The sequence below is a fragment of the Saimiri boliviensis genome, chromosome 6 (assembly GCF_048565385.1).
Source record: "Saimiri boliviensis isolate mSaiBol1 chromosome 6, mSaiBol1.pri, whole genome shotgun sequence".
NCBI classification, from domain to species: domain Eukaryota; kingdom Metazoa; phylum Chordata; class Mammalia; order Primates; family Cebidae; genus Saimiri; species Saimiri boliviensis.
The window spans coordinates 95,399,084-95,425,422 of NC_133454.1; positions in this window are offsets into that span (position 1 = coordinate 95,399,084).

Genomic DNA, 26,339 nt, shown 5'->3' on the forward strand with positions numbered 1-26,339 from the left:
CCTCAAGAGGATACATGCACTCAGAATGGGAATGATAGGTTTTTTTTTTATTTTTTAAAATTTATCTGCAAAGAGGAGGTTCCTTGTATAAATTCATCTAAAGGAACAATAAAAGCCAGCCCCCAACTACCCTTCTCTGATAACCATCCTTCTACTATCTATCTCCATGAATTCAACTGTTTTAATTTTTAGATCCCACATATAAATGAGAATATGCAATGTTTGTCTTTCTGTGCCTGGCTTATTTCATTAACACAATCTTTAGTTCCATCCATGTTGTTGCAAATAACAGGATCTCATTATTTTTACAGGTGGGTAGTACTCCATTGCATATAAGTACCACATTTTATTTATTCATTCATCCATTGATGAACACTTAGGTGGCTTCCAAATTTTGGCTGTTGCAAACAGTGCTGCTACAAATATGAGAGTGCAGATATCTCTTCAATATACTGATTTCCTTTCTTTGTGGTATATACCCAGCAGTGGGATTGCTGGATCAGATGGTAGCTCAATTTAGAGTTTTTTGAGGACTCTCCAAAATATTCTCCATAGTGCTTGTAATAATTTACATTCCCACCAAAAGTGTACAAGGGTTTCCTTCTCTACATCCTTGTCAGCATTTGTTATTGCCTGTCCTTTGATTAAAAGCCATTCTAACTGGAGTAAGATTATATCTCTGTAGGTTTGATTTACATTTCTCTGATGATTGGTGACTTTGAGCACCTTTTCATTCACACATATGCCTGTATGCCATTTGTATGTCTTTTTTTGAAAAATGTCTATTCAAATATTTTTGCCCATTTTTCAAGTGGATAACTAGAGATATTTTCCTATGGAACCGTTTGAGCTCCTTTTATATTCTGGTTATTAATCTCTTGTCAGAAGGATAGTTTGTAAATATTTTTTTCTCATTCTGTGTGTTGTCTCTTCACTTTGTTGATTGTTTCCTTGGCTGTACAGAAGTTTTTAAACTTTATATGATCCCATTTGTCCATTTTTGCTTTGGTTGCCTGTGCTTGTGGGGTATTGCTAAAAAAATCTTTGCTGAGACTATTGTCCTTGAGAGTTTCCCCAAAGTTTTCTTACAGTAATTTCATACTTTGAGGTTTTAGATTTGAGCTTTTAATTCATTTTAATTTGATCTTTGTATATGGTGAAAGGCAGGGTTTTGGTTTCATTATTCTGTATATGGATATCCAGTTTTCCTAACACCACTTATTCAATATTGTCTTTTCCCCAGTGTATGTTCTTGGCACCTTTGTCAAAAAATGAGTTCACTGTAGGCGTGTGGATTTGTTTCTGGGTTCTCTGTTTTGTTCTGTTGGTCTATGTATCTGTTTTTATGCCAGTACCATGCTATTTTGGTTACTATAGCTCTGCCATATAATTTGGAGTCAGGTAATGAGATTCCTCCTGCTTTGTTCTTTCTGCTTAGGATAACTTATCTATTCTGGTCTTTGTGGTTCCATATAAGTTTTAGAATTACTCTTCCTATTTCTGTGAAGAATGTCATTGGCAGCATTGAATCTGTAGATTACTTTGGATAATACGGACATTCTATAATACTGATTTTTTTTCAATCCATGAACATGGACTATCTTTCCATTTTTTGGTGTCCTCTTCAATTTCTTTCATCAGTGTTTTATAATGTCCATTGTAGAGATCTTTCACTTTGTTGGTTAATTCCTAGGTTTTTAGTTTTATGTGTGGCTTTTGTAAGTGGAATTACTTTTTTATTTCTTTTTCACATTGTACACTGTTAGCATATAAAAGTGCTACTGATTTTTGCATGTTGGTTTTGTATCTTACAACTTTGTGGAATTTGTTTTTCAGTTCTAATCATTTTCTGGTGGAGTGTTTAGGTTTCTCCAAATATAACATTAAATCATCTGTAAATAAGGATAATTTGACTTCTTTCTTTATACTTTGGATGCCCTTTATATCTTTCTCTTGTCTGTCCTATCTAGGACTTCTGGTATTATGTTGAATAATAGTGATGACAATGGGCATCCTTGTCATCTTCCAGATTTTAGAGGAAAGACTTTTGGTTTTTTCCCTGTTCAGTAGGATACAAGCTGTGGATCTGCTGCACATGGCTTTTATTATGTTAAGGTATATTCCATCTGCACCCAGTTTCTTGAGTGTTTTTTATTATGAAGGGATGTTAAGCTTCATCCAATGCATTTTCAGCACCAGTTGAAATAATCATATGGCTTTTGTACTTCATTCTGTTGATAAGGTCTATTGCATTGATTGATTTGCGTATGTTCAACCATCATTTCAACCCTAAGATAAATCCATTATCAGTTATCTTTTTAACATATTGTTAAATTTAGTTTTCTAGCATTTTGTTGAAAATTTTTGCATCAATAGATAGTGGACTGCAGTTTATTTATTTATTTTTTAACATGTATTTTTCTGGTTTGAATATCAAAGCAATACTGGCCTTATAGAATGAGTCTGGAAGTATTCCTTCCTCCTCTATTTTTGAAATAGTTTGATTAGAATTAATACTAGTTCTTCAAATGTTTGGTAGAATTGAGCAGTGAAGCCATCTAATTCAGGGTTTTTCTTTACTAGGAGACTTTTTATTACCACTTTGATCTTGTTATTTGTTATTTGTCTGTTCATGTTTCGGATTTCTTCAATTTTTTTTTATTTTGAGATGGAATCTCACTCTGTCACCCAGGCTAGATTGCAGTGGCATGATCTTGGCTCACTGCAACCTCTGCCTCCTGGGTTCAAACAATTCTCCAACTTCAGTCTCCTGAGTAGCTGGGACTACAGGTGCATACCACCACATCTAGCTATTTTTTTTTGTATTTTAGTAGAGATAGGGTTTCACCATGTTGCCCAGGCTGGTCTCTAACTCCCGAGCTCAGGCAATCTGCCCACCTCAACTCCCAAAGTGCTAGGATTACAGGCGTTAGCCACCATACCCAGCTGGATTTCTTCAATTCTTTAATGGTTCAATATTGGTAAAATGCATGTGTCTAAAAATTTCTCCATTTCTTCTAAATCTTCCAATTTATTGGCATATAGGTGCTCATATTAGTCACCAATGATCCTTTGGATTCCTACGATATCAATTGTAATGTCTCCTTTTTCATTTAGGATTGTATTTATTTGAATCTTCTCTCTTTTTTTCTTAGCTTGTCTAAGATTTCTCAATTTTGTTTAACTTTTCAGAAAACTAACACTTTGTTTCATTGATCTTTTGTATTTTTTTAACTTTATTTATTTCTGCTCTGATCTTTACCATAATCTCTCTTCAACTAATTATGCTTGTTCTTGCTTTACTAGTTCCTTAAGATGCATTATTAAATGATTTATTTGAAGTTTTTCTTATTTTCTGATGCAGGCACTTATAGCTATAAACTTTCTTCTTAGTACTGTTTTGCTTTATTACATAGGTTTCAGTATGTTGTGTTTCCATTATCATCTATTTCAATAAAATTTTCAATTTTCTTCTTAATTTGTTCATTGACTCATTGGTCCTTCAAGAGGATATTAATTTCTATATATTTATAAAGTTTCCAAAATTCCTCTTATTATTGGTTCTAGTTGTATTCCATTGTGATCAGAGAATATGCTTGTTATCATTTCAATTTTTTTAATGTTTTAAGATTTTTTTTGATCTAACATATGGTTAATTCTTGAAAATGATTCATTTGCTGAAGAAAAGAAAGTATATTCTGCAGCCATTTGAATGAAATATTCTGTAAATATCTATTAGGACCATTTGGTCTATAGTACGGATAAAGTCTGATGTTTCTTTGTTGATTTTCTATTTGGAAGGTCTATCCAATGCTGCAAGTAGGGTATTGAAATCTGCAGCTATTATTGTATTGAGGCCTATCTCTCTCTTTAGCTCTAATAATATTTGCTTTATATATCTGGGTGCTCCAGTATTCAGTGCATATATATTTAAAATTGTTATGTAATCTTGCTGAATTGTCCCTTTTATCATTTATAGTGACCTTCTTTATCTCTCCTTATAGTCTTTGTCTTAAAATCTATTTAGTCTGACATAGTAATGCAATTCCTGTTCTTTTTTCTTACTTCTATTGGCATGAAAAATCTTTTTCCATTCTTTTATTTTCAGTCTACATGTGTCTTTATAGGTGAAGTGTGCTTTTTGTAGGCAACAGAGATTTCCATCTCGATTTTTTATCCACTCAGTCACTCTATGTCTTTTAAGAATTCAGTCCATTTACATTCAATGTTGTTAATGATAAGGACTTACTCTTGCCATTTTATTATCTGATTGTTTTGTGATCTTCTCTTCTTTCTTTTCTTCACGCCTTCCTTTTAGTGAGGGTGATTTTCTCAAGTGATATGACTTAGTTTTTTGCTCCTTATTATTTGTGTATTCATGGTGTATTGCTTTTGGCTGGAGGTTACCTTGAGGCTTGCAAATAATATCTTAACCTATTATTTTATATTGATACCAACTTAATAGCAGTCACATAAATAAATGAACAAGAAAAAGAAAACTAATAAACTCTACACCTTAACTTCATCCTCCTTGCTTTTTAACATTTTGTTATTTATTTTCACATTTTATTGTATTGTCTATGTCTTGAAAAGGTGTTGTAGTTATTATTATTTTCTTTTCAACTGGTTCATCACTTAGTCTTTCTACTTAAGATAAATGTAGTTTACACACCACAGCTACAGTGTCATAATATCTGTGATTTTCTATGTACTTACTATTCTTAGAAAGTTTTGAACCTTCTTGATTTCTTATTGCTAATTAATGTCTCTTTCTTTTTGATTGAAATACTCCCTTTAGCATTTCTTATAGGACAGTTCTGGTGTTGATGAAATCCCTCAGCTTTTGTTGTTGGGGAAAGTCTTTATTTCTCCTTCATGTCTGAAGAATGTTTTTACTGAATATACTATTCCAGGGTATAAGTTGTTGATTTTTTTCTTTTTTTCCTTTTAGCACTTTAAATATTTTGTGTCACTTTCTTTTGGCCTGTCAGGTTTCCACTGAAAAGTCTGCTGCCAGATGTATTGGAGCTTCATTGTATTTTATTTGTTTCTTTTCTCTTGCCACTTTTAGGATCCTTTCTTTATACTTGACCTGTGGAGGCTGATTATTAAATGCCTTGAAGTAATTTTCTTTGGGTTAAATCAGCTTGGTGTTCCATAAACTTCTTGTATTTAGATATTTATATCTTTCTCTAGGTTTGGGAAGTTTCTGTTATTATTCCTTTGAATAAACTTTCTACCCCTATCTCTTTTTGTACTTCTTCTATAACAGTAGCAAATCCTAGATTTGCCCTTTTTAAGCTAATATCTAGATTTTGTAAACATGCTTCATTGTCTTTTATTTATTTTTTGTCTCCCCTGTTCATGTATTTTCAAATAGTCTGTCTTCAAGCTCACTAATTCTTTCTTTTGCTTGATCAATTCTGCTATTAGAGAACTTTGACGCATTCTTTAGCAGACTAATTTGCATTTTTCAGCTTCAGAATTTCTGCTTGATTCTTTTTAGTTATGTCAATCTCTTTGTTAAATGTGTCTGATAGAATTCTGTTTTTTTTTCTGTATTATCTTGAATTTCTTTGTTTTCTCAAAACAGTGATATTGAATTCTCTGTCTGACAGGTCACCTTCTATTTCTCCAGGTTTGGTCCCTGGGGACTTATTTAGCTCATTTGGTTAGGTTATATTTCCTGGATGATGTTGATGCTAGTGTATGTTCTTTGGTGTCTGGGCATTGAAGAGTGATTTATTGTAGTCTTCTCAGTCTGGGCTTGTTTGTACCAGTCCTCCTTAGGAAGGCTTTCCAGATTGTCAAAAATATTTGGGCATTGTGACTTAAGCTATATCTGCTTTAGGGGAAACCCTAAGACCAGTAATACTGTGGTTCTCACAGACTCTAGAGGTACCACCTTGATGGTCTTGGACAAGACCTGGATAAATTTTCTGGTTTACCAGGCAGAGACCCTTGTGTTCTTTGCTTACTTTCTCCCAAATGAATGGAGTCTCTCTCTCTGTTCTGAGCCACCTGGAGCTGGTGGTGGTGTGAAACAACCATGATTAGGACTGTGCTGGTTCACACCTGAAGCCAGTGCAGCACTGGGTCTTGCTCAAGGCTTGTTTTAATTATTCCCTGGCTTCAGCCTATTTTGTTCAAGGCCCTGGGGCTCTACAAACTGCAGGAGGCAAAGTCAGCTAGGGCCTGTGTTCTTCCCTTCAGGGTGGCATGTTTCCCCAGCACTGAGTTCAAAGCCTCACAAATGCTATAATCTCCCTCTCCCTAGCCACTAAAATGCTCTGTGTACCACGTCAGGGATGTTAGAGGATGGGGGAGAGTTGGCATCAGTGATTTAACAGTGTTTTTCCTACCTCTTCAGTGTCTCTTTCAGCAATATAAAGTTAGCACCAACTACTGTGTGTGCTTATCTTTTTTTTAGTTCTTATACAGGTAATTTTTGGTGTAGATAGTTGTTAAATCAGCATCCTTGCGGGCAAGATGGTTGGTGGAGCCTTCTATGCTGCCATTTTTCTCCACTCCAAAGTCTAATTGAACTTTCTCATTAGCTAGGTTTTATTTACTCAGGAGAAAATCTGCTTCCACTTTTGCCTCCCTTCACTTTTCTGTGTAATGTTCCCAGCACTTCAGATTCACCTTCTACTAGAGGCACAGAAGGGAGAACTGACCTTGTGCTTTTACTAAAAATGAGCACCCCCTGAGAACGCAGTGGGATTCAGCTCTAGGTAAGCTTAGAGGAACCAGCCTGAAAGTGACTCTTCAGCTCCCCTACTGTTGCTCAGCAAAATAGTCTCACTGGCCAGGAGTGAGCAGACTGTGCTTCTGGGTCCAAGCCACTGATCACAACTAAAGTGTTATGCTTGAAACCCAGAAAAAGAGAGGAATGTACTCATTGGAAAATATGTTTTCACCATAAAATTTCTGAGAAAGTATAAACCGTAAACTAGTTAACAATTTTCTTTTAGGCAGCTGGTCAGATATAAAAGTAAGCTGGCGATAGCTCTTGTAAATACTATGTCTGTGGCAGAGGAACTGCAGAAGCACAGACAACTTTACAAATACTAACAGCCAGCCAGTTAAAGGAAATAACCTTTGCCTGTTATCTTGCTTGGGGCAGCATATAGCCTAGAGTGAAAAACTGTCTGGTAGAAGACAGAAGACCTGGATTTGAAGCTCGTATATCCACAGAAAACTTACTTCTCCAGGAATTTAATGGTTTAACAGCCTGACTTTCACAACTGCTATAAAGAAGAAACCACGTAAATCTATATTGTTTTCAGTTTGTAGAGTCCTTTGTTGTTCACCAAGTGTGGTAGAAATACAGACTACAGATTAGCGGTTCTCACGTTAGAAATAGGGAACATAAAACATACTGATGGCCAGGCCCTACACATGCTGAAACTAGAATCACTTGGGATGAGGCTTTGGCATTGGTATTTTTAAAATAAGTATCCCAGATAGTTCTAATGTGGTTAGCACTGTCTGAGACCATGTTAAAAATGGGAAGCATCCCAAATGCCCATCGATGATAGACTGAACAGGGAAAATGTGGTACATATACACCATGGAATATTATGCAGCCATCAAAAACGATGAGTTCGTGTCCTTTGTAGGGACATGGATGAACCTGGAAACCATCATTCTCAGCAAACTGACACAAGAACAGAAAATCAAACACCGCATGTTCTCACTCATAGGCAGGTGTTGAACAATGAGAACACATGGACACGGGGAGAGGAGCACTACACACTGGGGTGCTTTGGGGGGAAGTGGGGGAGGGATGGGGGCGGGAGGTGGGGAGAGATAGCATGGGGAGAAATGCCAGATATAGGTGAAGGGGAGGAAGGCAGCAAATCACACTGCCATGTGTGTACCTATGCAACAATCTTGTATGTTCTTCACATGTACCCCAAAACCTAAAATGCAATTTTTAAAAAAATAAACAACAAAAAAATGGGAAGCATTGTATGATGAAAAAAACTGTGAAATATAAACACATTAGCCCTCCATTTACAGGCTGAATAGACTTGGTTGAGAAATTTTATCTTTAAGTCTCAGTTTCTTCATTTGTAAAACAAGGATAAAAATCATGTTATCCCTTCTATGGAAGTTAAAGGCTCGGGAGAGTTTCTCTGAAAATACTTCATAAATCATGATGCTCTGATCAAATATCAGCTGTGAGGTTATTCGGACCCTAGTTCTAAAACACAGAAGGATCAATCAAAAGAGCTAAGCAAAACTCACAGCCAGCCTGACAGCTAGAGTCACTGGATGGACAATTTTTCCAGAAGAAAAAAATATTTAAGACATACTACTGTTGTCATCAAATTCTAAATGCCTGCCTCTATATAGGACCACCTATAAGAACATGAAATTCCAAGAGCAGAACTTTAGCAAGCAGTAAAAAGTAAGATTCAGGAAAAAGGAATTCACAAGACCTCCACGGTTCCCCTAAAATCCCCACTCAAGAAACTCATATTTCATTTCAGTTTAGGCTAAGCCCTGTTCAGTGTCTACTAAACTCATGCTATGATGTAAGTAAACTGCCTGGAACACAATAAACACTTAAATGCCCGTTAGAATACTGTCTAATATCTCAATATGAAGAAATAGACTCATTATAAGCCTGTGTGTCTATCTTCATAAGTGCAGTTTAAACCCTACAGATGAGAGGGAAAAAAAAAAAAAAAAAAACAGCTAAAGAAGGGTGAGCTAGCCATTAAGAATATGAGACCAAAGATCTGGCCACAAAGACTGGATCACTGAGTTATTATTAATCACTATTTTAGAGACTGTTATATTCTCTCTAACAGGTTTCAAGACTGTGTCTGCCTGAAGGTCATTTACCCAGTGAACCTAATCCCTTAGCCTCTACACATAGTCTACTGGGTTCCTAGCAATCATTACATTGTAGCTGGCATTCACGAGACTATAATTGCTGTAGGAGCCAAAAGAGATCAGGAAACCCTGGTGCATGCTTTCTAGAGGAGATGAAGTCTGGGCTGAACCTCGAAAGTAGACAGGATTGAACAGGCAAAACAAAGAGGACGTTTTAATGAAACGAATAGCATGACTCCTGGGAAAACTGAAGACAGAAATAAGACAACATTAACTGTAGTCTATTTTCAGGAAACCAGGGCCAGAATATATAGGGGTAGAAGTAATTCCAGAGAGGTCAATACAACAGCGGCATTTTCCTATACCACATTTCTGAGCGTAGATGACTTCCAGTAACGCTGGTTGGAGACATTCATGGTTTTTAGAAGAGAAAACAGCCTTCTACTGTAAATGCACCAAGTTGTGATTCATTCATTCAAAATTTATTTATTCTACAAGTTTTTGTTTTTGTTTTGTATTACTTTCAGGATCTTCTGCTGAGTGAGTCTCTGTGCTAAGTATATTGACGACTTATTTCTGGATAAATCATGATTCCTGTCCTCCAGCAGTTTACAACAGTCCTGCCATTTTAAAAGCAGGAAAGTAGACCAGCCAAACTTTGTGACCTTGGACAAATGACTCACCTTGGAACCACATGTGTTCCCACTGTAAACAACTGTGCATGCAAAGAGAAAGAAAGAAAATGACAGTTGTTGACTTTCCACTGGAAAGGATGGGTAACCTACAACAAAGACATCATCATTTACAAGAAGTAAAAAGAGCTCTTGGACTACTCATGCTAAAGTATTTCCACTTGGAAATGGCAGCTGCAGGCCAGATGGTCATTTGTGGGCAGATAGGCGATGGGAATCTAAGCATGGCTTGTGATGAGAAGGAGGAGAAAATGCAAAAACAAAACTTGCTTTCCTTTGGAAAATATTGCCTCAGCTTGCTGAGGAAATTTACCTCATCAGTAACCACAGTCAAAGTGATTTTGAATATGAAGATGAGCCTCCTACTTCTTATCCTCAAGCAACAACAACAATAAACCTGTGGACTTCCTGTGGTGCTCCTGGTTCTGGCACTGAGCCAGCTGGTGAGTTGTCTTCAATGACAGGGTAACTCAAAGACAATATGTTCTTAGGATTCAAAGTTTTTGGTGTATTAAGATTTGGTTTATATAATGGAAACATTTTTTAAGAGACTTGGATGTTTTTTCAAGGCTGCAATTGTTGGCCTTACCTTGATGATGCAGATTCCCTTATTTGAGAGTTCCTTAAAGCCGATCACCCCACCTTAGTCACTTTTGTAAGGCTGACACTTGCTATGTGTTCAGTAGACGGTGTGTATGTGTGCACTGATGAGAGAGAGAAACAGATGAAGGAGAAGAGAAAGTAGGGAAGTTGGCAGGAAGGGTATTGAGACATAGAAAAAGGAGGAAACAAAGGAATGAAGAAGGCAGAACAGAGCTTGAAAGCCAGAAGCCAGGTAGAAGCACAAACTTCTCAACAGATGGCAACAGGGGAAAGTTTCAGCCTTTTCAGCAGATGATTAAAGAGCAAATGGGCAGCTGCAGCTCTCAGAAGACAACAAGACAGATGACCACTGCATACACGAGTCCCAGGAACTGTGGAGCACAGGGCTGTAGAAGAAGAAAGTCCTGAATGTGCCTGAACCTTATGCCTGAATTGATTGAAATTACCTGGAAGTAGTTAGATCAACTGATCTGTGACAGGAAGAATGGAGAGTCAGGATACAAAGTCAGTTACAGGAAAAGCAAATCCAGTTTTCTCGTGCTTGACGTTTTAACATGAACTCCATAATCCACAAAGTGGTTTCAATTTAATTCATTTGGACAAGTATTTGTTGAGAGCCCAATATGATATCTGAAAAGCCATATTTTTACCATGCGTAAAATTTTCTTGCTTTGACTTGGGAATTAAATTGACCAGGGGCTCTCTCAGTGGTGATTAAGATACCACTTTTCTAAAGATAGGATCTTCAAGAGAAAAATTTCTCAAATGCTTTCCAGCTATAGGGATAAATATTTCAGGGTTTCTGTGTCATAGTGATAACATATATCAACACAGCATGTTTCAACTACAAAGTGTGAAATTGACATTATTATCCCCTTACTAAAGACAGGAGAAAATGGAGAAAAGAAAGTTTAAAGACTTGCTAAAGATAGCCAAGACACAAACTCTCATTTTCTTTAATGTCAAAATCACTGCCTTTCTGCTCCATCATATCTTTTACTCATGGGTAGTTTATGGACTTACTTTTACAGGCTCAGAAACTAGATTTTAATAGCTCACTCAGAGATAACTAGGTTCTGGAAGATGGATTTGCTAAGCCTACTCACAAAAAACTAACTTTCACTGGGAGGTGGAAAAGAAATCTGTGGTTCCAGAATGAGGGACACATATCTGCTCACAAAATGCTAGTTATGTGAAAAAAGTTAACTCTTCAAACCATGTTTAGGTTTTCAGACAAAACAAAAATCAGAGGTAGTGTGGCAGGCTGTGTGAATGTGGCCAGTAAGGTTGGAAAATTCTGGTTTTAATTTGAATGTGACTTTTTAACCATAAGGTTATTCAGAGCTTTTAATATGCTAATGTTACTTTTTTTTTTTTTTTTGAGATGGAATTTCGCTCGTTACCCAGGCTGGAGTGCAATGGCGCGATCTCAGCTCACTGCAACCTCCGCCTCCTGGGTTCAGGCAATTTTCCTGCCTCAGTCTCCTGAGTAGCTAGGATTACAGGCACATGCCACCATGCACAGCTGACTTTTTTGTATTTTTAGTAGAGATGGGGTTTCACCATGTTGACCAGGATAGTCTCGATCTCTTGACCTCGTGATCCACCTGCCTCAGCCTCCCAAAGTGCTGGGATTACAGGCATAAGCCACTGCGCCCAGCCCACTGTTACGTCTATAGGAGTAAAGCATTTGTAACTAATATGGTTTGGCTGTGTCCCCAAACAAATCTCATCTTGAACTGTAGTTACCATAATCGCCACATGTTGTAGGAGGGACCCAGTGGGAGGTAATTGAATCATGGGGGCAGTTGCCTCCATGCTGTTCTTGTGACAGTGAGTTCATTCTCACAAGAGCTGATGGGTTTATAAGTGTGAAATTGACATCATCATCCCCATTTTCACCTGCACTGCTTTTTGCTGCTGCCATTATGAAGGACATGTTTGCCTCACCTGACATGGTTGTCAGTTTCCGGAGGCTTCCCCAGCCATGTTGAACTATAAGTCAATTAAAGCTCTTTCCTTTATAAATTATGCAATCTCAGATATGTCCTTATCACAGCATGAGAATAGACTAATAAATACATTCCAAATGTACTTGGCCATAAAATCACCATTTCCATGAACATCTACAAAGTCTCATCTTTAAGAAAGAAAAACTTAGAAAAAGGGATGTTGACTTTTTTAAAAGCAGTTATTCCATGAGGCTATAGGATCCTGATAAGTTGCTGTTCTCAAAGGCCGAAGGTACAGTGCCTAGAAGCTACTGTGCTACTCTCTTGAAGAAAGTGGTGATGGATTAGTACCATTACTTTGATTCTATTTGATATACCATACCAGCTGTTCTTTTAATATAATGGCCTTCTGTGGACAATATGACCCAGCTAAATGGCTTACCATTTTGTTTACATCAATTGCAACCCCTTCATGCTGATGTTAATAATTATAACAATAAAAATGCTTAAAAAAATTGAGAGATACTATTCATTGAGTATTTATTATTTGCTAAACACCATGCCAGGTACACTATTTCATGCATTCCTTGAGTAGTTACCACTTTTTCCCATTTTACAGAGAGACACTGAGGCTCAAGGAGGTTAAGTTACTCTCCCAAGATCACACAGCTAGGAAGATATAAATTTGGAATTATAATCAAATATAGTTGATTTATGTACTTTTTTTGTTAACTAGGATGATATTCAATCTCTATTTCTCTCAATTACCTTAACTAGACCTGGGAGATAACTAAATGTTATTGGAAAGATGGTAGACATACCTATAATTCAAGTCTGTCCCTCAATGCCAACATGTCCCTCAATGCCAAAGTGAAGGTTAAAAGTGTCCATCATGCTGCACAATGATAGCCAGAATCATTCCCTATTATCATGGAAAAAAGGAGGGGGAAAAGACAATGAGTGAATGGTCAAAAGCATGCATTTAGACTTAACCAAGCCTTTTCAACACTTAAGGGACAAGGCAAAAGCATAATCAGAGACTAGATGCCCCACAAGAAGAGGCTTTTCTTTGATGGGTCTCATCAACTTCATTAGCTTTCTCATTCTCGAACATAGGAGTAGACCCAAATTTTACAGTGACTGTTTTTTAAACCAAAGTTTGGTACAGGGATTTTGACAAAAATTTTTGTTTTTCTTGGTGAATTAATAGACAAAATCAAAATGGACAAATAGGATTATCCCAGAGGGAAAGCACTTTCCAGAGAGAGACTAGCAAGTACAAAGTCCAGGGACATGAACAAGTCTAAAACCTTCAGGGACATGCAGGTCATGCAGTTTGTTTAGGATAATAGACATGTGAATGGAAGAGAGACTAGAGAGGAGGGGACGTGGGGTAGGTGGAGAGCCATGATGAATGCTATCTCCTGGGAGCAATGTGCATCCACCAGGGCTAGGTCATAAATTCCTTCAGAGAGAGGATCTGTTGAAGGGTCCTAGTGCTTGATGTCTTTAAAAAAATTCCTTTGAAAATATAAACCAATTTGATCAAATTGGAAATACTTAGCAAACTTCACAGTCATGTGACTATCAGGACTTCTCTGGATGACTAACTTCAACCACATAAGCTGAAGAGAACATGAATATTCCCTTCTCATCGAATTTTATTTTTGTCTCTGAAGATAATCATTGAGTGCAAGGCCTCTACTATCTCTAAGAAAAAGAAACAACATGGTATCTGGAATATTTCATCTTCTACATTTAGATATTGCATCATCAGTAGGTTAGTATCAAAATGTTCTGGGAATATTTACTTAATACCGGATATTTTAAAAGGATGAATGTATTAGGTCTAGAAATAAGAAGATATCACTGACTTTACAGTTAAGGAAGTATGATTAACTGTTTTCTTGGTGATGTCTCAATAGTATCTCCATCACCTTTTCTCCTTGCAAAAAGGAAAAAATATATGCCTTCATAATCCCCTTTTGAGTGTCTCAAAATGCTGATATTTCTAGTTAATATGAACCTAGTATAATTAAAATTAAATCAAACATTGCCTATGGCTGGCTTTAACTTTATTTCACAAATAATGAAGCTCTGCAAAATATGAATAAGCAGACCAGTGTCTCCCTGTACCATGGTAAAGAGTATGACAGAAATGTTGACACTATAAGCAACCGTCTCAGTGAGCTATACATGTGACCTATCAATTTGCCTCAATATAAAACAGATAGAAAATCAGTGTCTTAAAAATATAGCAGTTGGGTAGAAATGGCTATGGAGATTTTTCCAGATAAATAGCATATATGGTCCTTTTACAAGGAATCAAGAGAGCTTGCATGATTCATGAATTATCTTGAGAGCTGGACATTAAACTTTAGATAGAAAAGTCCAACATTCTTTCCCTTTGCAGAGTCTCCAACTCCAGCAAAGCCCTTCTTTATTTTGCCTTGAAGAAGCTTCTAGGGTTCACTTAATGAGGACCACTTTCAACGGAGTGATATAGAATCCCTGTCACGCGATGTGTGAGATCACATTGGAATAGGATCAGGAAAGACATAAACAAGCTGGCCTCCAGACAGCAGTGCAAAACTCCTATACCCTTGGCAGTGTGTATTTGTGAACCAAGCCCTTCCATGTCTGGCTAACAAAAGACCAGAACCCTTCATTTCTTGCAGAAACGGAAAACCAGTGCTTCGAGTTTTTGACTTCAAATGCAGTCTGGAACTCAAAGAGGATCTCATACATAAGGCAGTCACTTCAGCAGTAAAACATTTGGAGAAATGTCAGGGTGGAGAATGTTTCCAGCTCAAACTACGCTTCAAAGCTTGTGGTTAAAGCATGGATTCAGAAAATTTTGCTTAAAAATGTATAGACTTGGCTGAAATAGTATGAGCTAATTTTCTCTCTTCTTTTTTCAAATTTTTCTATGCTCCTATTGTTCCATTATTTTAAAATTTCCTTTTATCTTCTCCCTTCTTTGTCTTCTTTCTCTTTTTTATCTTGTATTCCTTCAATCACTTTTGTCTTCCTTCCTTCATTCTTTTCCTTTTCATTATTTTTTTCTTTTCCTTCCTTTTTTCTTTTCTTCATTTACTTCTTTCCTACTTTCCTTCCTTCATATTTAGCAAAGTTTAATTGTTGGTAAAATGAAGTTAAAGTCACTGACAGAAAATTTTTATTTAATTATAATTACACTGACCCACATTATTTAGAAAATCTTAAAATTTCAGGATTATCACAAAAAAATTTTGAGAGTATATATTCTTACTTTGGCAAGTGGTAAATGGGATGAATATGCCACAGAGACATGAGAAATAGAGAAAGAAGTTGTGCATGCATCCTTAAATATAGTCAATAATTTTTTCTTTCTCTCTTCCTTTCTGACTTCCTGTATTCCTGCCTTCCTTTTTCTTTCCTTTCTTCCTTCCTTCCTCCTTTAGTTTTTTCCTACTATTATTCTCACATTTTTCTTTTTCTTTTTTTTTTTTTGAGACGGAGTTTCACTCTTGTTACCCAGGCTGGAGTGCAATGGCGCGATCTCGGCTCACCGTAACCTCCGCCTCCTGGGTTCAGGCAATTCTCCTGCCTCAGTCTCCTGAGTAGCTGGGATTACAGGCACGCACCACCATGCCCAGTTGATTTTTTTGTATTTTTAGAAGAGACGGGGTTTCACCATGTTGACCAGGATGGTCTTGAGCTCTTGACCTTGTGATTCACCGGCCTCGGCCTCCCAAAGTGCTGGGATTGCAGGCTTGAGCCACCGCGCCCGGCCTATTCTCACATTTTTCTCACTATATTTATTCCTCAAGATGAATATATCAGTTACTGCCACCACATGCTATAGATTAGAAAATTAAAATGCTCAGGGATTATTTATCAATAATTACTATGAAAGTGGCATAAATTTTTAGCTCTACTTACCACTCTCATGTGAAAATAGGATTAAAAAACATTTATACCCCCTCAACCCCACCCAGGTGACAGTTACCCAAATTATTCCAACACTCAAGACAATCAATGGCATGCCATTTGAACAAAAATAATAGAGGGATAATTCTAAAATAATCCTATGATGAAACATAGTTATGCATTTATGAAGTCATTTAAAGGTTTACTGGCAATTTGCTTATATGTGTGCGAGGCATAATGAATACAACATGGGGAAAGTGAACTCACTTATATTTAGGGGATTAGAGTTAAAGTAAGATTTTTAAATGGGGAAACATTATGTCATATTGCCTAAAAATATAATCTTTGCAATCAGGCAAATCTGGACTCCAGTCCTGACTTGGCCTACAAATGTTTATGTGACTTCAGACAATTACTTAATATCTCCAAGTCTGAAGTTCTTAATTCATAAAATAGCACTAATTACTACCATCACAGTGGTTATAATTGTGAAAGTAATGTGTTAATCATGATACCTGACACTGCCAATATTGTTAGGTCAAAAATACATGCAGAACTGAATTCTGGGGATGGTTCAACAATTCTGTAAATCTATTTTACATCACAAACTTACAATGGATAAATTTTAGAATATATAAATTTAGAATATATAAAAAACCTTAGCAAAAGCTTAAAAAGAGATCTATGTATAGTGATATGGAAGTTCAAAAGAAAAAATACTTCCCCAAAAGGAAAAGGGATAGAGGAAAGAAAGGCAAGTAGGGGAGGTATCAAGAAATTCTTAGGAAAGGGTAAGAGCTCCGTAAGCAGCCATGAAGTCACAAAGTCAAAGGAAGGATTTTAGTCAAAACATAGGAATTAAAGTTTCTGGTGGTGAGTCTTGAATATTTTCCAAAAAGTTTCAGATATAATCCATGCGTTAGTGAAGAATTTTAAATGTTTCTGAGCCAAACATGAAAAAAACAGACCTGTGCTTTATTGATATGGATAAAAAGGCCAGTTAGAAATCCGGAGCCAAGCCACATCAGAAGTAATAAGGACTAGAGGAACAGAGGGGGCAGCAAAGAGGGATTAGATATAAAACATCACAGTGGGCAGGAAGGATGGAATTGTTTAAAAGGGTGGACTAACTAAAGGAACACAGAAGAAAGAAAAGTCAAAATGACTCAGTCTTTGAGCTTGGATGTTAAGTTTTAAGTAGACTGAATTTAAATTAATGATGGCATATATGGATGAGTATTCAGTAGGGATGTTTTAGTATACTGATAAATTATGAGTCTGAACCTCTGGAGCCAGAAATGATAATTCACTTGAAAAATAGTGTTAGTTGAGCTCTGAGCTGCAAATTAGACCATAACTTTGTATTGTGTGTGTATTAGTCCATTTTTATGCTGCTGATAAAGACAAACCTGAGACTGGGCAATTTACAAATGAAAGAGGTTTAATGGAGAACACATGGTTCCACGTAGCTGGTGAAGCTTCACATGATGGAAGGCAAGGAGAAGCAAGTCACATCTTATGCAGATGGCAGCAGGTAAAAAGAGAGCTTGTATAGGGAAACTCACATTTTTAAAACCATCAGATCTTGTGAGACAGTATGGGAAAGACTCACCCCCATGATTCAATTATCTCCCACTAGGTCCCTCCCACAATATGTGGGAATTCATCATGAGGTTTTGGTGGGGACATAGGCAAACCATATCAATCTACCCCTGGTCCCTCCCAAATCTCAAGTCCTCATATTTCAAAACCAGTTATGTCTTCCTAACAGTCCCCAAAGTCTTAACTCATTTCAGCATTAACTCAAAAGTTCATAGTCCAAAGTCTCATCTGCAACAAAGCAAGTCCCTTCTGCCTATGAGCCTATAAAATCAAAAGCAAATAGTTACTTCCTAGATACAATGGGAGTACAGGCATTGGGTAAATATAGCCATTCCAGATGGAAGAAATTGGCCAAAACAAAGGGGCTGCAGGTCCCATGAAAGTCTAAAATCCCCCAGGACAGTCAAATCTTAAAGCTCCAACTCTCCTTTGACTCCATGTCTCACATCCAGGTCATGCTGATATAAGACATGGGTTCCCATGGTCTTGGACAGCTCTGCCCTGTGGCTTTCCAGGGTACAACTTCCCTCCCAGCTGCCTTCATGGGCTGGTGTTGAGTGTCTGCAGATTTTCCAGGCACACAGTGCAAGCTGTCAGTGGGTTTACTCTTCTGAGGTCTGGAGAATGGTGGCCCTCTTCTCACAGCTTGATTAGGTGGTATCCCATTAAGGACTCTGTGTGGGTGCTCCAACCCCACATTTCCCTTCCTCACTGCCCTGGCATAAGTTCTGCCTGAGAGCCCTTGCTCCTGTGCACACTTCTGCCTGGACATTCAGGCATTTCCATACATCCTCTGGAATCTAGACAGAGGTTTCCAAACCCCAATTCTTGAATTCTATTCACTCACAGGATCACACTACATGGAAGCTGCCAAGGTTTCAGGCTTGCACCCTCTAAGCCATGGCCCAAGCTCTGTGTTGACCCATTTCAGCCATGGCTGGAGCAGCTGAGATGCAGGGCATCAAGTACCTAGGCTGCACACAGCACAGGAACCCTTGGCTCAGCTCACAAAGCCACTTTTTCCTCCTAGGCCTCTGGGCCTTTGACGGGAGGGGTTGCTGTGATGATGTCTGACATGCCCTTGAGGCACCCCATTGCCTCAGGGATTAACATTCAGCTTCTCATTACATATGCAAATTTCTGCACCCAGCTTGGATTTCTCCACAGAAAATGGGATTTTCTTTTCTATTATAAAGTTGGGCTGCAAATTTTCTGAACTTTTATTCTGTTATCTTTTTAAAATTGAATGCCTTTAACAGCACCCAAGTCACCTATTAAATACTTGCTGCTTAGAAATTTCTTCTGCTAGATACACTAAATCATTTCTTTCAAGTTCAAAGTTCCACAAGTTTGTAGGGCAGGGGAAAAATGCCACCAGTCTCTGCTAAAACAAAGCAAGAGTCACCTTTGCTCCAGTTCCCAACAAGTTCCTCATCTCCATCTGAGACCACCTAAGCCTGGATTTTATTGTCCATATTACTATCAGCATTTTGTTCAAAGCCATTCAACAAGAATCTAGGAAGTTCCAAACTTTCTCACATGTTCCTGTCTTGTTATGAGCCCTCCAAACTTTTCCAACCTCTGCTTGTTGCCCAGTTTCAAAATCACTTTCACATTTTCTGGTATCTCTTCAGCAATATCCCACTCCACTGGTACCAATTTACTGTATTAGTCTGTTTTCATACCGCTGACAAAGATATAGCTGAGATTGAGCAATTTATTTGAGAAAAAAAAAAAAGAGGTTTAATGGAGAACTCACAGTTCCATGTGGCTGGGGAAGTCTCACACACATGGCAGACAGCAAGGAGGAGCCAGTTACATCTTTTGTGGATGGTGGCAGGCAAAGAGAGAGCTTGTGTAGGAAAACTCCCATTTTTAAAACCATCAGATCTCATGAGACTCAGATCTTATTCACCATCATGAGAACATATCAGGAAAGAGCCACCTGATAATTCAATTACCTCCTTTCGGGTCTCTCCCACAACACATAGGAATTCAAGATGAGATTTGGGTGGGGACATAGCCAAACCATATCAGTGGGTCTAATCTCTTAATCCCCTTCCCTGAAATTCTTGTTTGATCTCTGCATAGTTCAAACTGATCAAGTGAGAATGAGTCTTTTCCTGAGGTGGACGTCTGAGGTTTTCATCAAATTCTCAAAGAAGCCTGTGGCCCCAAAAAGATTAAGAACCAGTGGGGTAAGCAATCAATGGCAGTCAAATGAGAAAAAACAGGGATTGTTTTAGCTGCTCATTCTCTTCTTCTATCCAATGTCTGGCTCAGATGAATTCTTAGAGACACACCCTTTGGTCTCCATTTTTGGTCCATGACACCATTTTCCATTTCCACTTTTACATTTTAGCTTTACTATCATGCTCCAGGTTCCAGATAATTTGGTCATGGTTGTTCTGGTTACTCTCCAAGGAGAAATACATTTTTAAAATGTTCTGCTTGCTTGCTCACGTTTAATTATAAAGAATTATTCTCAAAAGTGTTTCTAAGCTGGAACACTTCTGTTAATTGCACTGACACATCTAAGACCAATTTTCTAGGGGTAAAGTATGCATGAGCAATGTAAGACATCATATGAAGTAGACAGATGGAAAGTTTTTTTTTATTATATCCAGACAGTCATTATTCTATGTCATTAGCATAGTCTTGGAAGGCAAGTTAGTGAAGAAAATTTGAGAACACATTGTTTTACCAACAAGTAAGTCTAAATAGAATAGTTGCAAAATAGCTAATATGCTTTTGGTGACACGGCTCATTTTCCTTTATTGCTTAGTGTTGCTTTTTCCTTGAGAAGATATAAAACCTAGTATGTTGCTTTGGGTGGAAGTCTTTTAATTACACTGCATGGTACAAAGCATGGTTCAGTGAAGGAAACACAGATGTTGGGGTAGAGAAGCACACCCAGTTTTATGGCTTTTTTAGCAACTTCTCTGTTCTGTGCCTGAAACCCCTAAAATTAATGCCAGCTGTAAGAACTCAGCTTCCCAAGTGGCTAGGTGAAAGAAGATATCTTCTTCCTGAATAGAGCTGAAGAAATCAGGGCAAAATCTCTGATGGAAAATCAGGGAGGCTCAGATTCATCCATGAACTTAAGAGCCCACAGTCACTGTCTCTATTAAGAATGAGTAACAGTGATAGAAATCAGTCCAATGACTTCAGATGCTTCACAAGATAGCTCTGTTGGATTTGAGGCCCTGAGTCCTGAAGTTTAGATTTTAGGTAATTACTGATGCATGTTTGCTGTGTGAAGTGCTTTTTTTTTATCAATTTATTTTATGGCTGAGGATTTCCAAGCAGGGGATAGGCACCAAATATCCCCATGTGGCGATAAGTCCTTGTGTATTTTGACCAAAAAGTAATGTTGAGTCATGTGTAATAAATATTCATCCCTGAATCTAGTAAGCATCCTGTAGTTTGAGAATTTTGTAATTTTAGACATTCACCCAAAAGACATGAGTGGAAGCCATGAAGCACATTCAGGAAGGACCTTACCTTCACACTCCACTATTTTCTATCCATCAATCTTACTTCTGCCCTATGAAACACACACTATAAGCTTAATCCTGTGGCTACAAGGCAGGCTTTTGGATAAGTTGAGACAGCTATCATGCCAGCACTAAGCCCTTTCTTCCCTGAGTGAATGCCTCCAGAGTGTTGAACCAGTCCATCCACAACATGCTTTCCAAGTCACTCACTGCTGTGGACTGAATGTCTATGTCTCCTCCAAATCCATTTGTTGAAATCCTAATCTTCAATGTGATGACATTTAGAGATGGGGCCTTAGAAGATAATTAAGTTTAGGTGGACTCAGGAAGGCAGAGTCCTGTGCTGAGATTAGTGTCCTTAGAAGATGAAGAGACCAGAACTTGCACTCTATGTGCATGCACCATGGAAAGAGCATGTGAGAACATAACCCCAATGGGAGCCGCATCAGAAAACCTAACTATTCTGGCACCCTGATCTCGGACTTCTAGCTTCCTAAATTATGAAAAAGAAGGCTTTTAGTTAAGTCACCCAGTCTACAGTACTTGTTATTATAGCCTAAGCTGACCAAATACCAACCTTGTCCCTCTCTTCTGAATGTGCTCCAGGTGATTCCTATTTCTCCAAAGCTAGCATCAGCTAGAACTAAATATAGAATGTTATCAATTCAAGAATATAAGCATGCCCCACCTTATATTCTTAAGTTTATGATTCTGCTTATGTGGCTTAAGCCATATCATGCCATACTTGAATAAACCTTCCTCTCTTTCCTTGGTGCTCTCATTTTAAAAGATTATCTTTTCATGACTGTAGATGAGAGTTGACCTCCAAGTAGTTACTAAATGCTGAGTATAAAATATACCCTATGATAACACATATATAATATATAAATTATTATATAAATATATATCAATATAACAAAAATATTATAACATATATAATATGAGAAGTAAAGTGCTTCCCTGCCTGAGAGACCTAGAGGCTAGTCTGAGACACAAAGTAATTATCTTCCAAGTAGCTATTTCCAAAGTCAGAGGAATAAGGCAGCTCACAGAGGGGAGATTCTACAATATGCTAAGTTAGGAGGGATCATTCTAGAGAGAACATGGCACTTGGCAATAAAATTGCTAGCTAGAGAGCAATCATTACACAAATATTTATTTTTACACTTATTACATTCCAGAAACTAAAAGGGAAAATTAATTTAATTAGGACTCAGAGAATGTCCTGATGTAACCTACTTTCTAGAAGCATCAAGGATTCCCCAATTGCTCATATGCTTTTCTAAACAGGTCTTCTGGAAAGCAGATGAGAGTGCCAAAATCAGTTAACACTTCCTTTGCAGTAGTCCACTGAGAAGAAAAAAGACACATGAGAATTTTGCATCCACATCTGTCCCCAATTATGACTGATTTTCACTCTGCTCAGATGCATTTAATGTGGACACCCTTGTTGGCTTATGTGACTGAGTCATTGGCATTAGACCTGAAGAAAATAAAAGACACTGGTTGCTCACAGAATGGTGATTATGACTGGCCTCATCATGAAAGAGACCACCCATTGCAGGGATCTGTGCATGGTTTCCTCCTCATGGTCATCCTCAGAGGCTAGAAACTAAGTCCAAATATGCAAAAAGTCCACTATGGATCTATTAGAATATAACAGAACTGAGAGAGGTTTCAGAAAATATCTAGTGCCATGAACAGCAATAGATTTCTTTTGTTTTAATTTCACATACAATCTTGGCATTGAAAGTACCCCAAAGAACAGAAGTGACTTCTTGTAGCATGGCATTGAGATGAAGTCTGACCCTGCAGAAAGACTCAATGAGAGTATGTTTAGTAATTGATTAGCTACAACTGCCTTTGGCATAGAAGGAAGAAGTTGAAAAAGTAGTGCCACGTATTTGCAATTTAGTTTCACACCCTCATTATCCGAATGGAAAAACCAGAACTAGAGAGACAATACCTTCCTCAAGGTCACACAGCTGGTGCAACCTATTACCAACACTAGGTCCTCTTCTCTTCCTATGTATCTTTCTTTTTAATTTCAATCTTTACTTCAGAAAAATTAATCCTATGAAATACACCTAGACCCCATGTCAGATGATCTTGAATTTGTTTCTGGCTTTGTTAACTAAAAAGGTGAGCAACCTATTAGAATTTGTTACAGAAGTAAATCCTAGAAGAGACCGCAAGCATAGCCCAATCAGATGCACTCATTGCATAGATGTGAAAACGGGTCCAGAGAGGCTTCCATGAATTAGTGGAAGAGCTAGAATTAGAACATATTTCTAAAGTGTTGTCCCTGATACCCTCCTTCACAATGTCCTTATTTGTAAAATCTATTTATTAAATAAGTAACAATTAAATAATTAAATAATAAGTAAATAATTAAACTGGGTACCTGGTATGAGACATGCATTGGACCACTGTCAGGGGGGATACAAAGATAAGTTTGTGGTTTAGTAGGGGAACTGGTTGTGTAAATACTTTTCTTACAGTTTGATGAGTGCCAAAAAATGGTTTGTGTAAAGGTGTAAAGTGTCACATAAAGAAAGGAAAGAACCACTGAACTCTTCCTGAGTCATGACAACATGACTCACAAATAAGGTGAATGTTCTGGTGAGTCTTAAAAGTATAAATAGGAGTTTCACAAGAATACAGCATTGGCCAGGGTGTTCCAAATAAACAGTACCACATGAGAGAAGGCACAGAAATATGAAGAGGCATGGTATAGTTTAATAAACACAAGTCATCTGGAAACTAAACAAAGGTAGATGAAGACTCAAGCAAAAAATGATCTTGTGCATGACTTGACCCAGGATTCAGACTTCATCTAGGAAGGCAGTGGTGAGACATTAGTATATCAGAGAAAAGACAGAGACGGGATCAATTTCTTGTTATGGAAATATAATGATAATATTGTAAACAGAATAATCAGAAGTTTAGGAGACCAGCTAGGAAAAAAATTACTGAGGACTATATGAGAGAAAATGGCAGCCTCGGTAAAGCTGGTAATGCTGTAGGAGTGCTTAAAGGACTGACTCAGAAACAATTGCAGAGGTATAATCATTGGCTTTGATTTACATTGGATATAAGAGTTAAGGTAGATAAAATACCAAGAAATAAAAACAATGCATTCTGCTTACCTTACAGGATAGTAGAAATGAAATAAGTTTGTGGATAAGAAAGTGCTTCGGGACAAAATCCACAACATGCAAAGAAGGCATTTTTATTATAACAGGTTCTTATTACCAAATACTATCTCGGTTTGCTCTTTGGCCCAAAGACATGGATCAAATGCATTTTGAATAAAGAAATACGACAAAAGGAAAAGTGCAATATATGGTGTTGGATTTATCCATTTGCTCCTCCAGCAGTCACTGGCAACATTATGGATTAGGCTTTGCAAAATGGGTGAAACAGAGAGATGAACCAACTACACTCTCCGTAGATCAAAGGTCGTTGTTTATATTTGCTTAAAGAACCTTACCTATTTCAGTAAAGAAGCATCATCCCAGACTTTCTCCAACCGAATTATATAACAGACCTTTAAAGACAACTACCTTAGGTGAGTGACAGAAGATATTTAAATGTGTGAATCTGGTTTAGCTACTCCACCAACAAGCTGCCAAATTGAGCTTTTTTGTAACTATCAAAACATCTGTAATAGGATTAGTGTGTCAGAAGTAGCTTCTGCTTTCTTGGTAGGAGAAGGAGGTGGGGAATTTGGACATGGACTTCACTTTAGCCCAGATGTTTCTCATTTAGAGAAAGGATAAAGGGTAGACACTGAGTCAGTGAGAAAGCATCAAGGCAAAAGTGAAAAAGGACATAATTTCAAATCACACTGGCCCTAAGTTGACTCAAGTGCATACCATGGGCATGTGGTGCGCAAAACTTCCCTGCTCTCCACAGTCTTGGGAGCTAGCCTTGTTTGCCAAAAAAATGTCCTAGTAAAAATATTTATATGAAAACAACACAAAGGCAGTGTTAAGAGCACTGCTGACCCCTTACAGTTTGATCTCATCTTTCCACCACAACAAGAACTTGGAAAATCTCCCTCTCTGTGTGGATGATGCAAGACTCTTGGTTACACTAGGTGGTTGAGCACTTCCTTCTGGCTATGAGCCTTCAAAGACTGGGAGGAGCACATGGGAAGCTCCAGTAAATTACAGAAATACTTTCATGAGAGAAGCTACTTCTTCTGAGAAAGGCTGGACAAGTTGACAAAATTCAGGCTCCAGCTCTCTACTTGAGAGAGTAACCTGACTGAATGCAACAATGTATTCAAGTAATCAACGGGCAAATATTTATTCAGCACATACAATGTACAAGGCGTGCCAAATGCAAGGACAGCATGGAATGAGACAGACAAATTTCCTGCCCTTATTTGTCCTCACAGTCCAGGGAAAATATGATTGCACAAGTAAGAATTTAAATTGCAATTGTCATAAATATTGCAAAAGACAACTGACCAATGAATTCAGTCATGTCATAGTTTTTACAACTTTAGGTTGTTTTGCATGTGTGTAAAGTGTTGGTCATTAAGTTGCAGAATCCAGTAAAACCAGCATCTAATAAAAAAGAGCCTTCAACTCCCCCCGCCTTTTTTTTATTAGATCATTATCTTAGGCCCTCTGGCTTTGTTACTACCTGTGACAATTTTCTGCATTCCCTTCTTCCAAAGTCTACTCAGATTCTGACTCATTAGCTACCATTCTGTGTGCTTTTGTTTTTACTGATTAGAATTCTGTTTTTCCATCTGTTGTGCACAATGAGACAGACACCCCTCTAAGAGAAGATTAGACAAGGATGACTTCATTCAACTAATGGTCAGTCCCAGGACAGAACTAGACTCAGAGGGGGCCTTTAGGGATAGGGCTGAGCAAAGCCTTTGGCCAATTATGAGGGCAAAGCTTCTCTTTGATGGCCTTCAGCTCCTCAGTAGGCACTATTTCTTCCTTTTCCATGGTTTTTTGGTGTTTTTTTTTTTCCACTTTCTTTGCTTAGAACAACCTTTTTCCTTATCTCTAGCTTTCAAAATCGTATTAATTCTTCAAATCTCACATTAATTGTCATCCTTTCTGTGGGATTTTCCTGCTTCCCACCTGCCTGAAAGGCAGCTCCTTTAAACTCCTTTAGTACTTTGTACTTCTCTTGGGATGTCGGAGCCAGTCTTATTTTATTTTGCTGATATTTTATTTTGCTTCTAACTAAATGAAACTATGTCT